Consider the following 13,874-nt stretch of genomic DNA (forward strand, 5'->3'; position numbering starts at 1 on the left):
AGCGTGCAGGAGACGCTGCAGTTAGTGTCCCCGCAGGCACGGTCCTTTATCCAGAGAGTTGACTGGCTGACAGCACGCAGGATACTGTGCAGTTATTGTCCCCGCAGGCCTGATCAGTCGCGTCTGCCCCCGCCTAAGCCACGGCAATTGCTGTGCCCATTGGCCACACCCCTTGCTCCCGCGCAATTGCCGCACACATTGGCCTTGGCCACGCCCCCGGCCCAACGCACACGTTTGTTTTTCACACGCCTTCAAGGCACGCTTTTTTTTGGGTGATGTGCCTCGCGATTGTTGCCGGTTGTCGCGCCCATTGGCCATACCCCTTGCTGCCGCGCAATTGCAATTGCCGCGCCCATTGGCCTTGTTCACGCCCCCAGCACAACGCACACGTTTAAGGAACGCTTTTTTTTGTCGTCATGCCGCGCCCCCGCCCACGCCCACAAGGGACTACTTTGCTGGTAAAGTTCTTTTACCTTTCAAATGTATATGGTGGGCATCTGTATAGCCTATGTCCTTCTGCTGCAACTGCCCTTTCCAATGCTGTATTGGGTGTTGTGATTGGTGCTGTGGTTCCTGAGATTACCCCCCTCAAAGGTTTGGGCTCTCTCTTTATAATATTAGTATGGATAAATAATGCTGAAGAAGCTTACGGTTTTAGTCAACCACACTTATTGTATATGACCATTTTTCCCATAACATTTTGTTACCAATAATATTTTGAGACGTATTGCTTCTCTTAAGTATGTGAAGCACTATATATCCACCTTCACCCAAAGGAAAGTTTGGTTATTTACAGTGTGAGAATGAGGCAGTTATTTATTTAACAAAATCAAGAGACACTCTGTAATCGAACCAGATTACCTCTTGCTGTGATAAGGCGTGCACAATCTTTTGGTTACTATGGGCCATATGTATCAAGCTAATTAGCATTCGCAAAGGCCGAAATTCTGCGAATTTCGGCCTTTGCGAATGCTAATTAGACAAATGGTATGTATCAAACATGTTTGATGCAAAATAAGGAATAGCAAAATTTGCTATTCCTTATTTTGCGATTGCAGTTAAGGAATCGCAAATTTTGCGAATCCTTAAATGCAATGTATCAAACAAAAAATATGCAAAAAATGCCATTAAGGATTAGCAAATTACCACCAACTTCTAGTTGGTGGTAATTTGCGAATTCTTTTCATAAAGCTTTTTTCCAAAAAACAAAAGGTGCCATATGACGCCCATACATGCCCTTAGGGCATGTATGTGCGCCATATGCCCCCAAATGTCTTTTTCAGGGGTGCAGCAGGGTGTTCTTGAGACACCCCTGCACCCTTGGAAAAATTCCTAATTTGCGATTAGCAAATTGCTAATTGCTAATTGCAAATTGCACTTTCATTCCTATGGGCCTCCTGGCCCATGGAAATGAATGGGTAATTTGCGATTAGCAATTTGCTAATTGCAAATTAGGAATGCTAAGGAATCGCTATTGAAAAGCGATTTTGTACATACATACCGTTTTGCATTTCCTAAATAGCGATTCCTTAAAATTCGCTATTTAGGAAATGCAAAATAGTTTGATGATACATATGGCCCCATATCTGGAAAAAAATAAAAGATCGAATTTCAAAAGCAGAAGCAGCCATAGTGTAATTTATAACTATATAAAAACTGGCTGCGAAGAAACTATGGATGTAAGATAAAAACTGAAAATATACTTAACTAAAGATTCTAAAACCTTCCACAAAGTAGTCGGAATAAGCCCCATATTTCATCTTCGGATCCTAGCATTAAACAAGACGTGTGATCTACTTACTTCCTGTTAAGTATTTCTGTATAAGCATTTTCACTATTATGCCATTAAACAATTTGTTAATGGTTACCCCACTGAGTGAAAAAACATTAACAAAGGAGATCATCACCCTGAGTGATGCATTGGGGGCAGGCGGGTTGATAGGTGCTCAAATCACAGGCAAGATATTAGGTACCGAAGACTTGTGTTTGCTGTGTCGCTAAAATCCTTTTAGGCGCAGGTACTGCTAAAGAAGGCTAATGCAGTCTTTCAAGGGAAGAGTGTCAATGACATGTGGTTGATTGCTACTTTAAGGCCAGTTTACAAGAAACGTGGGAGTGGATCGTGTTAAAAAATAGATCCATCTCCATCTAGGATACAGCTGCTAAAGGTTATGACATTTACTATTCACACGACCAATTTAAAGAGCTTTGCATCATTTCCCTGCATGCAAGGAAGCCTGGTCTTGTGAAGTGTTTGAAACCCTAGAGCAGTGCTTGAGATCACATGCAATAGGTTGGAAGTATACTGATTTAAAAATATTCAGGTCTGGGGTTTTCACATGTTTGTTAACAGTAATAGGAACTCATTTCATCCAGGATTCAGTTTATCAGTTATGGAGGTATGGACTGGGTTTACGATAACTTCACACCCTAGTCTTAAGGAGAAATGGTTGGGAGTTCCAACTGACAAAATAATGTAAGCAGGGCCACGGGAAGTATGTGGACATGGAGCGCCAAATTATTTGGTAGCATGAAAAAAAAAATTCTATAGAGAAACGGAAAATTAAGTGTCATAGTGCAGCACAATCTATGACAGTATGATTCTGTTATTTTGTCATTTCAACGCCTTTCATTATTACCTGAACAAAGTGCACCTCATTAGTATCATTTTAACACCTGAATATAGTACACACAACTGAAAGGTCATCAGTTAACCTTTGCCAAGGGTCTGTTAACCTTTGCGAAGGGTATGCCATTTAGCGCGGTCAAGTTGTTGACCTGTTTTAATAATTTATGATTTGTTTGAGCTAGAATTTTTTTTTTTTGCGATATTTCTCATTTGAAAATGAAGAGTGTCAGGTGTGTGTGCTCGCCCCAGCGCTGTTTAATATATTTCTTTAATACAATTGTAATTTACTTGAATTATATACTGCAGTTTATTTAGGGAGATGATCTGCAACAGTGTGTAGGAGAGTTCCCCCTTACTTCTATTTTAAAGAATGGCCTGTGGAATTACTTAAGTATTTCCAACAGCTACTGGAAACTAAACCGTGCTAAGGTCACTGTAAGGAGGCAGAACAGCTAGAAGGTTCTTAAAATGAGACCCAAACATTCCCATATATAAAGGTCTTTACTCTTTGCTGCCTCCCTGTTTATGTTAGACTTAAGATTAAAATACTTCACCTTACTTAAGAGCCTGTGTGGTATACCCCAACCGATTTACAACAGAGACTTCTACCGAAAATGCCTACCCAGGGCCATATTATAACTAGGGTGCACTTTCCCTGTTTGCGCCACGGTGCTCCCGCTGCAAAAAGGGCAGTGCTTCCTATTTTGATGAATATGCTGCCCTGGGCAACCAGAAGCTCACGTTGCCCCGGGCAGCGCACTCATTGAAATACTGACTGCTTTAAAGCCAGCGAGATTGACAACCTTGCTGTGTGCAGAACTTGCGTTGCATACTGAGAGGGTTCGGGGATATTAATTCCTTTCTGAAGACGCTTTTCCCACCTGAGGGCCAATAAGTTGTTTTTACCTGCGCCTCACACATTTCCTAATAATTTTTGTAGTGTTTTTAAAATTGTATGCGGTGACCACGACCGCGTTATTACTTTAGCTTTGTGCTTTTAAAAGTGTTATGCGGTGATTACGACCGCTTAATTCCTACCTATTGACCCTCTTCGTGCTAGTCCCCAGTCCGCCACGGCTTGTGCCGGTTGTGCGGAGGGACAGGAAGCACCGGCGCACCAGCAGCGTCATCAGAGCTGCCCGCCCCTTCCCTACTTAAACCACTACCCAGCGCGGACGAGCGCAGCGGCACACCTAAGGCAAGCCCGTCTGCGCCCGTCCGCGCCAGGACGCCGCCCGTCGCCCAAACCCCTGGTTAGTTTCTCTTAACTTGCGTGGCGCCTAAGTGGTCTGTGTATATCAACTATGATTTGTTACAACCGGCAGGAACTGCTCTCCTTAAACCTGTATAATCCATTCAAATCCCAGGTAGTTTGTCCCACTGCCATCCCTTTTAGGAATGAATCTGCTAGGATAGCTGTCTCCTCTCTATTGTGTGGAGGTTCGCAGGAACTTATGTTAGAAAGTTCTTGGGAACTGAGCAATATTAGTACGAACACGGACTTTAAATTATTTACCGCTCTCTATCTTAATACTAGATCTATCCCTAAACATGCCTTAGAGCTTTGGTGCCTACTGGATAATCAGAAACCTGACATCTGTTTCTTTACGGAAACGTGGCTCCATAGTCAGGCTTCCTCTGATATTGCCACGGCATTCCCTAGTGAATACCATTTGATTAGGCGAGATAGAGTTGGAAAACGAGGGGGAGGCATTGCAGTAGCCGCAAAGGCCCCCTTAGAGATTACCTGGCTTGACTCGTTCTCCAACGATACACTTGAAATTTTGATAATTAATATAAAATACAACACGGCATCGTTCGGCAGAGCAGCCCTGGTATATAGACCCCCGGGAGGTAAATCCGAATTCGCCAACAACTTGTTAGACATTTTAGCCTCTCATGTGCTGGCCACAGATAATTTTTTTATTATTATTATTATTATTTTTTTTTATTTTTTTTGTCCTCATATTCGCCCTTGGTAACCATATAGTAACAGAAAGATAGAGGAGATGACAGGGACACTGACCCAGATATACTGGGGGGGGGGGGGGCGGGGATATTAATGATTCCTACCGGAGTACCCCACAGTGCAAAGCATCAACCTCTTATTCGTCACATGGTACCATCTAGGCTAACATGCTGCTATATAATACCCACTTGGTAAACGAAATCACCCTTGTGGGGTATGTGTAGCCAAAGGGGACCAGTTGAGGATACCCTTCCAAGCAGCGTAATCATAGGACATGGGGAAAAAAAAAAAACCCCCAAAAAAAACCATGCTATTATATTTCATGATTACCAATTCAATAGCAGCCAAAATCTTCTCCTATTTTGGTTCCCAGCTCTGATCATATCCAATTTTGACGTCTGCAGCATAGACGCACGCCAATCTGTTAAAAGTGGAGGTGCCTTATCCTTCCATCGTCTACATATTTCTCTTCTAGCCAGCAGACAGCCATAGAAGACCAGTTTTTTACCCATGCCACAAAGCTCTGGTAAAATGCCAAAAAAGACTAACACTGGGCAAGGACTGACTTGAGACCCTACCGCCAAGGAAAGGGAGACGCAGATCTCATTCCAGAATGATGTTAGGGATGGACACTCAAAAAACATATGTACATCCGATGCGGCCACCAAACCGCATCTAGGACAAGCAACCGGAGCGTTATTAGGAAATTTTGATAAACGTAATGGAGAATAGTACGCCCTGTGCAATGTGAACAGATGGTTGCGATGAAGGCTTCACAATGTCCCCTAAAATTTTAAACGATTCTAGCCACAAACTCTCCACATCAATATTAGTAATATATGTTTCCCAGAGCGAGTGGGGGAGCAAAAATTCACCATCAGTCTCGTCTATCATGAGGTTATACCAAAATGTGATCTCTTTCTTAAAAGGTAGTTTATCTATCAGATGGGATAATAGATTACTCTCAGCACCTATTTTGAATCTGCCCCTACCCTGACTTTGAGCATGAGCCCAGCTCTGAATTTGAAGGTATTTAAATCTTGAGAAACGCGTTCCTATTATTGAACTCGAAGCCTCCCATGAAAATAAAGTACCTTCGACAAACAGGTCTCCCCATGATGTAAGACCTGCCTCTCTAATAGGTAGAGCTAGACTATCCAAGAGCCAAGAGGGAGAGCCCGGAGAATCCCAAAGTGGAGCCCTACTATGATAGTAATCAAGTTTGAGTGCACGTCTAAAATTACCACATGTTCTAGCTAGATCCCTCAATACCTTTAGCTTGACTTTCTTGAAATATTTGGTGTCTCCAAATTTTAACAAAAACTTCGCAGGCCTAACTTTTTCTCCTTTAAGAAGTGCTGAAAATAGTTTCCCACACTCAGTGCAATTAGGGGTCTTTAAAAGCATCCTGACGTGAGAGAGTTGAAAGGCCCATCCATAATACTGCAAATCTGGCGCCGCCAGGCCCCCTTTTTCTCGGCGACGTCTTATCTTCTTCCAGGCCAATCTGGGTGTATGACGGTTCCATATAAATGTGTTTATTTCGGCTTGGAGTTTTGCAATCATGGATGGATAAAAAAAAAGAGGGATAGTGCTAAACAGAAACATAATCTTAGGTAAAATAGTCATTTTAACCAGGTTGGACCTGCCTAACAGAGAGATAGGGAGAGCTGACCATGTTCTCATCAACCTACGACACTCCTTAACCACGAGAGCGAAATTTAAGGGGATGATCTTGTTAATATCTGCATAAATATTTAAACCCAAATACCTCAGGATAGAGCTAGGCTGTGCCCCTGCCACTGGCACAGGATGATTCCAAACCATGATATCGGTTTTAGAAGCGTTAACTTCATAGTCGGATACTGCCCCAAACTCTTCTGCAATGGCTATCACTGTTGGAAACGCCGAGCTCAACTCAGATGAGAAAATGAGAACATCATCCGCATATAATGCGACTTTCCGCTCCCACCCTTCAAAAATAAAAGGTTTAATATTAGGGTTATCACAAATTAATTGGGCAAAAGGTTCTATATATAAATCAAAAAAAAAGAGGGGAAAGGGGACACCCTTGGCGGGTTCCGCGAGTAATACTAAATGGCTCTGTCAATCCCCCATTAACCAATAATGAGGCGGAAGGGTCTTTGTATAAAAGTTTTATAGCCCGCCTGAAATTATCACCTAAGTTAAATTTTTCCAGGACCCCCGATAGGTATACCCAATTTACCCTATCAAAGGCCTTTGTGGCATCGAGCGTGAGAACTGCCAGAGGAGGAGATGCAGATGTGGCCATGTCTATTGCGCCGATGAGGTCGTATGTCAGCTCATATAGCTGCCGGTCCTTTACAAATCCCTTCTGGTCCAAGTGCAGGATGTGGTTTGCCACCGCTCCCAATCTATTTGCTAACGCCGAAGCAAAAATTTTATAATCTGTGTTGAGAATTGAAATCGGCCTATATGACCCACAGTTAGTTGCTGGTTTGCCCGGCTTTAGAATCAAAGTTATAGAGGCCCTATCCCAAGAAGTGGGGGGCAACGCACCTTCCAGCAGGATATTATTAAACAGATCCGTTAGGTAGGGAAGAATTGTTGAACAGATTACTTTATAGATTTCAGATGGTAACCCGTCCGGTCCTGAAGCCCTACCTTTTTTGCTATTAAGAACAGCCAACCGTACTTCCTCCAATGAGAAAGGGCACTCCAGAGCATTTCTTTGTTCTGGTGATAAGGCAGGAAGGGAAATCCCAGACAACCATTCCATTGCTTGATTTGGTTGTACATTCATGTCCTCACGATATATTTCACTAAAAAAGCTCCTAAAAGCCCCGCTAATTCCCTCATCAGTAGAATGTATTACACCATCCTTATTAATGGAACTAATATTATTTCGGACCCTATCTGTCTTTGCCTTCCAGGCCAGGAGCTTACCCGCGCCTTCCCCGTATTCAAAATGGGCCAATTTGCTGGCCTCCCATCTCTCCAGGACCCGCGCATTCAAGACTGAGGAAAGATCTCCTTTTAAAACTGTTAGCTTCTCCTGCAGGTCCTCTAATGTGGCCCCAGATGCTACTGGGTACCTATCGATATCTGCTTGAACTCCCTCAATCTCCAATTCAAGCGAGGCTACTGATTCCCTGTATATCTTGTTTTTATATGCAGTTTTGTTGGTTAGATACCCCCTTAATGTAGATTTAAACGCATCCCATGTGATGCCAGGTGGGGCAGAGCCCTGATTAATCTCCCAAAAAAACTTAACTTCCTGGTTTAATGCCTCTATAATGTCAGATGAGGCGAGGATTGATCTATCAAAGGACCAGTTTCTTAGAGAGGCCCTGGCCATGACCTCTAGCTCAAGAAGGAGGGCTGTATGGTCAGAAAGATGGAAAGGTAGATGATAATTTTATTTTATTAGGTGACTTCAATCATCATGCAGAGCTACTATACGACACTGATTCTTGCCATTTAATCTCAACCCTGGAAACCCTGGGACTAACTCAGCGGTTACAAGGCCCCACTCACCAAGCGGGTCATTTATTGGATCTAATATTCTCCAATATGACTGATTTAAACTGTGACTCCCCTTTGCAGATGATCTGGACTGATCACTTTTTAATAAACTTTAATTTCCCTAAACCTTCCAGGTCATGGACCGCTACCCATAAAGAATCCACACTTATTCGACCTTGGCATAAATTGACTCCTGAGGCGTTTCTGATGCATTTTAAGCCTCCGGACAATAGTCCTAATAATACTGAAACAATGGCCATTCAATTAGAAACGTCTATTAGAAACACTTTTGACGCAATTATCCCGGAAACGTAAGTTAATTTGAAAAGAATCGCCTCACCTTGGTTTACCGAGACTCTGAAAAGAGAGAAAATAGCCTGTAGATCAGCAGAGAGATTATGGCGGAAGTTCAGAACGCCGGAAAACCGCAAGAATGATAAATTAATTCATTTTAACTATATAAAACATATAAAAGCAGCCCAATCACTCTATATCACGCAAAGAATAAACAAGGCCTCCCAATCCAGCAAAGAATTGTATAAAATACTTAGGGAGTTCACCACTCCACAGGTGGAGCAATCAGTATTTGATCCCTCCTTGGAGTGGGTGAATTCACTGTCCTCCTATTTTCATAGTAAGATTCAGCTAATCTATTCCTCGTTTCCTTCCTCTCATCAAAAAGTGGCTTTAATTGGGGCGGCTTTTTCTAGTTCTGAGCCCTCCTTTGAAACCACTGACTCTCCATCCATGACAGAATTCGAGCCCACTTCCCCAGCAGATGTGCTATTGGCACTCAAAAAAATTCAATCAGGATCTCCTACTGATCCCCTGCTTCCACGTAAGTGCAGCGAGCTATTCCCTTTGCTGGTTGATGGTCTGACCAGTATTTTCAACACTTCTTTTGAGAGTGCTTCCTTTCCCAGTAGTTGGAAGCTGGCCCAAGTCAGGCCGATTCTTAAAAAGCCCAACAGTGATCCTTCCATCTTGTCCAATTACAGACCAATATCTCTACTGCCTTAATTTGGGAAGGTCCTTGAATATTTAGTCAACAAACGTGTTTCCTCTTATATTGAAACACATGCTCTTCTTGACTCGTCGCAGTCAGGTTTCCGTGCCGCCCATGGCACTGAAACCGCAGTGATTGAAATAGTGGATAACATCCGACTCTCCTTGGATAGGGGCGAGTCAGCCATTTTGGTATTATTGGATCTTTCTGCTGCCTTTGACACCATCTCCCACAGCATTTTGAAACATCGGTTGTGACAGGTTGGTGTGAGAGGCAATGCCTTGGCTCGGTTCGTGGACTATCTCAAGGACCGTCACTCCTATGTTATGATGAATTCTCATGCATCTGCTACCATCCCTCTTTCTGTGGGGGTCCCGCAGGGTTCGATCCTTAGTCCCTTATTATTTAATCTTTATCTTTGCCCTCTGGCCCACATCATAAAATCCTATAGATTCACTACGGTGTCTTACGCAGACGATACGCAGGAGCTTATCACCTGCAGATCTAATCTCCAGGAAAACTGCACTAGTTCTAAACAATGCATAGTTCATATCAATAATTGGATGAGTGAAAACAAACTTCAACTCAACTGCAGTAAGACCGAAATTCTGCTATTCGGCAAGGCCAAGACTATATGGTCTCAGGACTGGTGGCCTCATGATCTAGGGCCTTGGCCTGAGCCTAAAGAAGCCGTAAGAGATTTAGGGATCATGCTTGACGGGGCTCTCTCTATGAAAGCTCACGTCAATCAGGTTGCTGGAACTTGTTTCGGAATACTTCGGCAATTGCGTAAAATCTTCAAATGGCTTCCACCTGAAGCCCGAAAGCCCCTGGTCCAGGGATTGATCATCAGCAGGCTTGATTATGGCAATGCGATGTTTGCTTCCATAAATGAGAATCTGCTGACTAAGTTACAAACTAGCCAGAACACGGCTGCGAGACTAGTGCTCGGTCTGCCTACTAGGCCTGCCTCTAAACCCATCCTTAAAAAGCTGCACTGGTTACCTGTGCGCCAAAGATGCCATTTCAAAATCTTGGGCCCAATTCACAGAACTAACTTAAGACAAAATCCTAAACTTACTACCATTTTGGTATTCACAGAAGGCACTTACTCATTTTGGTATTCACAGAAGACACTTACTCATTTCGGTATTCACAGAAGTTAGGACTCCTAACTTTAGGACTCCTAAATGCCTTCTGTGAATACCGAAAGTCTTAACATTAAGATTTTTCTCAGTTTAGTAGTAGTAAAGTTAGGACTCCTAACTTTAGGACTCTTAAATGCCTTCTGTGAATAACAAAAGTCTTAAAATTAGGATTTTTCCAAATTTAGTAGTAGTAAAGTTAGGACTCCTAACTTTAGGACTCCTAAATGCCTTCTGTGAATAACAAAAGTCTTAAAATTAGGATTTTTCTAAATTTAGTAGTAGTAAAGTTAGGACTCCTAACTTTAGGATTCCTAAATGCCTTCTGTGAATAACAAAAGTCTTAAAATTAGGATTTTTCTAAATTTAGTAGTAGTAAAGTTAGGACTCCTAACTTTAGGACTCCTAAATGCCTTCTGTGAATACCGAAAGTCTTAAAATTAGGATTTTTCTCCGTTTCGTAGTAGTAAAGTTGAGGAAAATCCTAATTTTAAGACTTTCGTTATTCACAGAAGTCATTTAGGAGTCCGAAAATTAGGAGTCCTAACTTTACTACTACTAAATTGAGAAAAATCCTAATTTTAAGACTTTCGGTATTCACAGAAGGCATTTAGGAGTCCTAAAGTTAGAAGTCCTAACTTTACTGCTACTAAAATGAGAAAAATCCTAACTTTAAGACTTTCGGTATTCACAGAAGGCATTTAGGAGTCCTAAAGTTAGGACTCCTAACTTCTGTGAATACCGAAATGAGTAAGTGCCTTCTGTGAATACCAAAATGAGTAAGTGCCTTCTGTGAATACCAAAATGGTAGTAAGTTTAGGATTTTGTCTTAAGTTAGTTCTGTGAATCGGGCCCCTTGAGTCTAACCCATAAACTCCTTCATGGCATCGGCCCTTCTTATTTAGCAAAAAAATTTGTTTGGTATACTCCGTCTAGAGCCCTTCGCTCTAGCTCAAAGTTCTTGCTGTCCCAGCCTAGAATCCGGACGTCCAGGAATGGATGTCGGTTCTTCTCATATGTGGCTCCTCAACTTTGGAATAAGTCACCTATTCATCTCCTGTCCCTCTCCAATCATCTGGAGTTTCGCAGGGGTTTGAAGACGTGGTTCTTTCCCAAATAAAGATTCCCCTGCGATATGTCTCCACTCTGGTAGGTCAATGCCTCTCTTCTGCAAAGTGCCTTGTAACCTCTTCTGGTGATAAGTGCGCTATATAAAAGCATTTGACATTTGACATTTGACTCCGTGTTTCCTTGCACAGGCGGCAACCTGCCTGCACTTTGAATAGGGCAGGGGCACTGAGTGACTGACTGCACCTGCCTTCAGGGGTCATCAGGGGGACCCTCTTTCACCTCCCTTGAGGGCTGCTCTCAGGAGGCACACTGACAGTGTGCCTCCTTTTTCTGGTGCACTCTCAGTGCACCTCCTATGGGCCTATTTGCCTCCTGCACTTGTGTCCGTAACATGCCACAGGTGCAGAGGTAAAGGGATTCCTTTATTTGCATGGGGCCATGATCCCATTCAAATGAATGCCCTGTGAAGATATCGCTGGTTCTACATATATTACAGAATGGGGCGCACAAGCACCCATTGTCCCTTCCCTAACAGCAAAACTTCCCTGGGTGTACAAAGCGGGCTCAAACACCCATTGCGCATCCAAGGCACTTTCTATAACATGGCCCCAGAAATCTAGGATCTAACAACGTTCGAGTGCTTACCATTCGTAATTCCAGGTCTGTGAGTAATGGAGACAAGTGCTTCCACGTCATGCCCTCCAAATTATGGAACTTGCTGTTGCTCTCTGTGAGGACCCTGAACTCTTTCATAGTTTCCATAATTTACATTTTAATCTTGATATATGCACAATGCAGCCAAGCAAGTATTGTTTAGGAGTAGTTGTGTTGCCTATGAAGTTCCACGATTAATTGAAGTCGTACTTACTCACAGGAAAATATTTTTGCGTATCAGGTCATCAATACGCATTTCCGAATCACAAATGATTAACACATAAAACACATGTACACAGAAAACTCTTTTTGAATCACCACTAGAAACACAGAAGTAATTCAAACCAAAGACAACAAAAGGACAGAACTACTCACAGAAAATGCTTTGTCAATGGGCACATAGAACAGGTAGAGTTTTGATGGATGATCACAGGATAATAACAAAGTATTAGAGTAGCAAAAAAGCAGAAACATAATAATAATAATAATTGCTGTGATAAGAGGGTGGGTGTTATAAGCCATAATTGTGAACTAGTGAGCTTCAACTGCAATCTTAAATGCATGGAGTGATCAGATTACTCGCTCAGCAGGAAGTAAAATCCAAAGCAGTGGTCTTAGTGTGTCAAAAGAACTAACTTCGAAGCGGCCCTGGGAGGTATAGGAATAATTAGAAGGTTGTTATTGGGAGATCATCGCCAGTGTGCACAAACATATGGATTAACAGGGAGGTAGTGATTAAAGAGCGATTTCATATATGACAAGTTTCAGGGGGTGAGGGACAGGGTTTTTTATGGTTTGAGCTCAAAGGGTCATATGGGCACAGGATAGATTTGCAGTTGTGAGAGGGAGGTTCATTTATTAGGGAGGAGTGGGAGCAAGGTAACAGCTTGGGCACATGATGCCATGGTGAGATGGTAGCAAAGACCAGAGGCTGCCTTTGGAGGCTCGCTCCATCTTCAAAATTAGCGGACTCATTTAGAAAGCCATCAGGACCAGCACCACCACTTATCTTGCAGACAAGCTCACTATCTCTGGTGTTTATCAACACACCCGCAGCCAGGACACCATCAAACTGTAGACTAAGAAGTGTAAAAAAGAAAAAAAACAACGTACCAATACTTTTCCATTTATTCAGCTAGGATCTGGTGCAAAATACCTGTATACATCGGGACCACCCCAATGCTCCTCCAATTCAGGAAAAGGTTGAATCATCATCTCTTTAAAAACACTACATCAAAACCTGCTAACTGTCCACAATCCAGGTACCATTCCTACCACTTTATGCTTGTCTTTAATTCTGTACAGTGCTCTGCTGCCTTTTGGATGGGCTCCAACTAAAGAAATACCATATACAAATATATATACAAGTGAGTGATGGGCCTGCAGGGTTGGAAGAGAAGAATGTGGAAGGGTTGGATTAGCCATTAAAGGTGAGAATGGAGGGTGGAGATTAGTTCTTGAGAGTAGGAAATTTGGGGACCCAGATTTAGTGTGCGTTCCTCGAGATGTATGAAAGTTCATGTTTTGTACCACCTGTGAAATAGTGAACACATTGTAGTTCTATTGAGGGACACGTCCTTTGGTAAGCAACAGCAGCAAGTGGTAAGCAGCAGCTTTCGTGAATGTGTGGAGAGAGTATTATTTTGAGATTGGTATGGTTCACAGATTGTGGCCAAATTTATCAACTATGCTTGGAGATTAACCCTGAAGTTTGTGAATTTTTGGAAAGCCAAAAACTGAGAAACCATATTGGAGGAAACCAGATCATGAAAAACCAACTTTAAGAAAAAACAATTTTAGGAAATACAAAAAATTAAAAAAGAAATGAAATATTTAAAAAAGAAAGATCATTTTAATGAAAACTCCAAAATTACATGAAACTTGGGTGGAGTC

The sequence above is a fragment of the Lissotriton helveticus genome, chromosome 2_1 (genome assembly GCF_964261635.1).
Source record: "Lissotriton helveticus chromosome 2_1, aLisHel1.1, whole genome shotgun sequence".
NCBI classification, from domain to species: domain Eukaryota; kingdom Metazoa; phylum Chordata; class Amphibia; order Caudata; family Salamandridae; genus Lissotriton; species Lissotriton helveticus.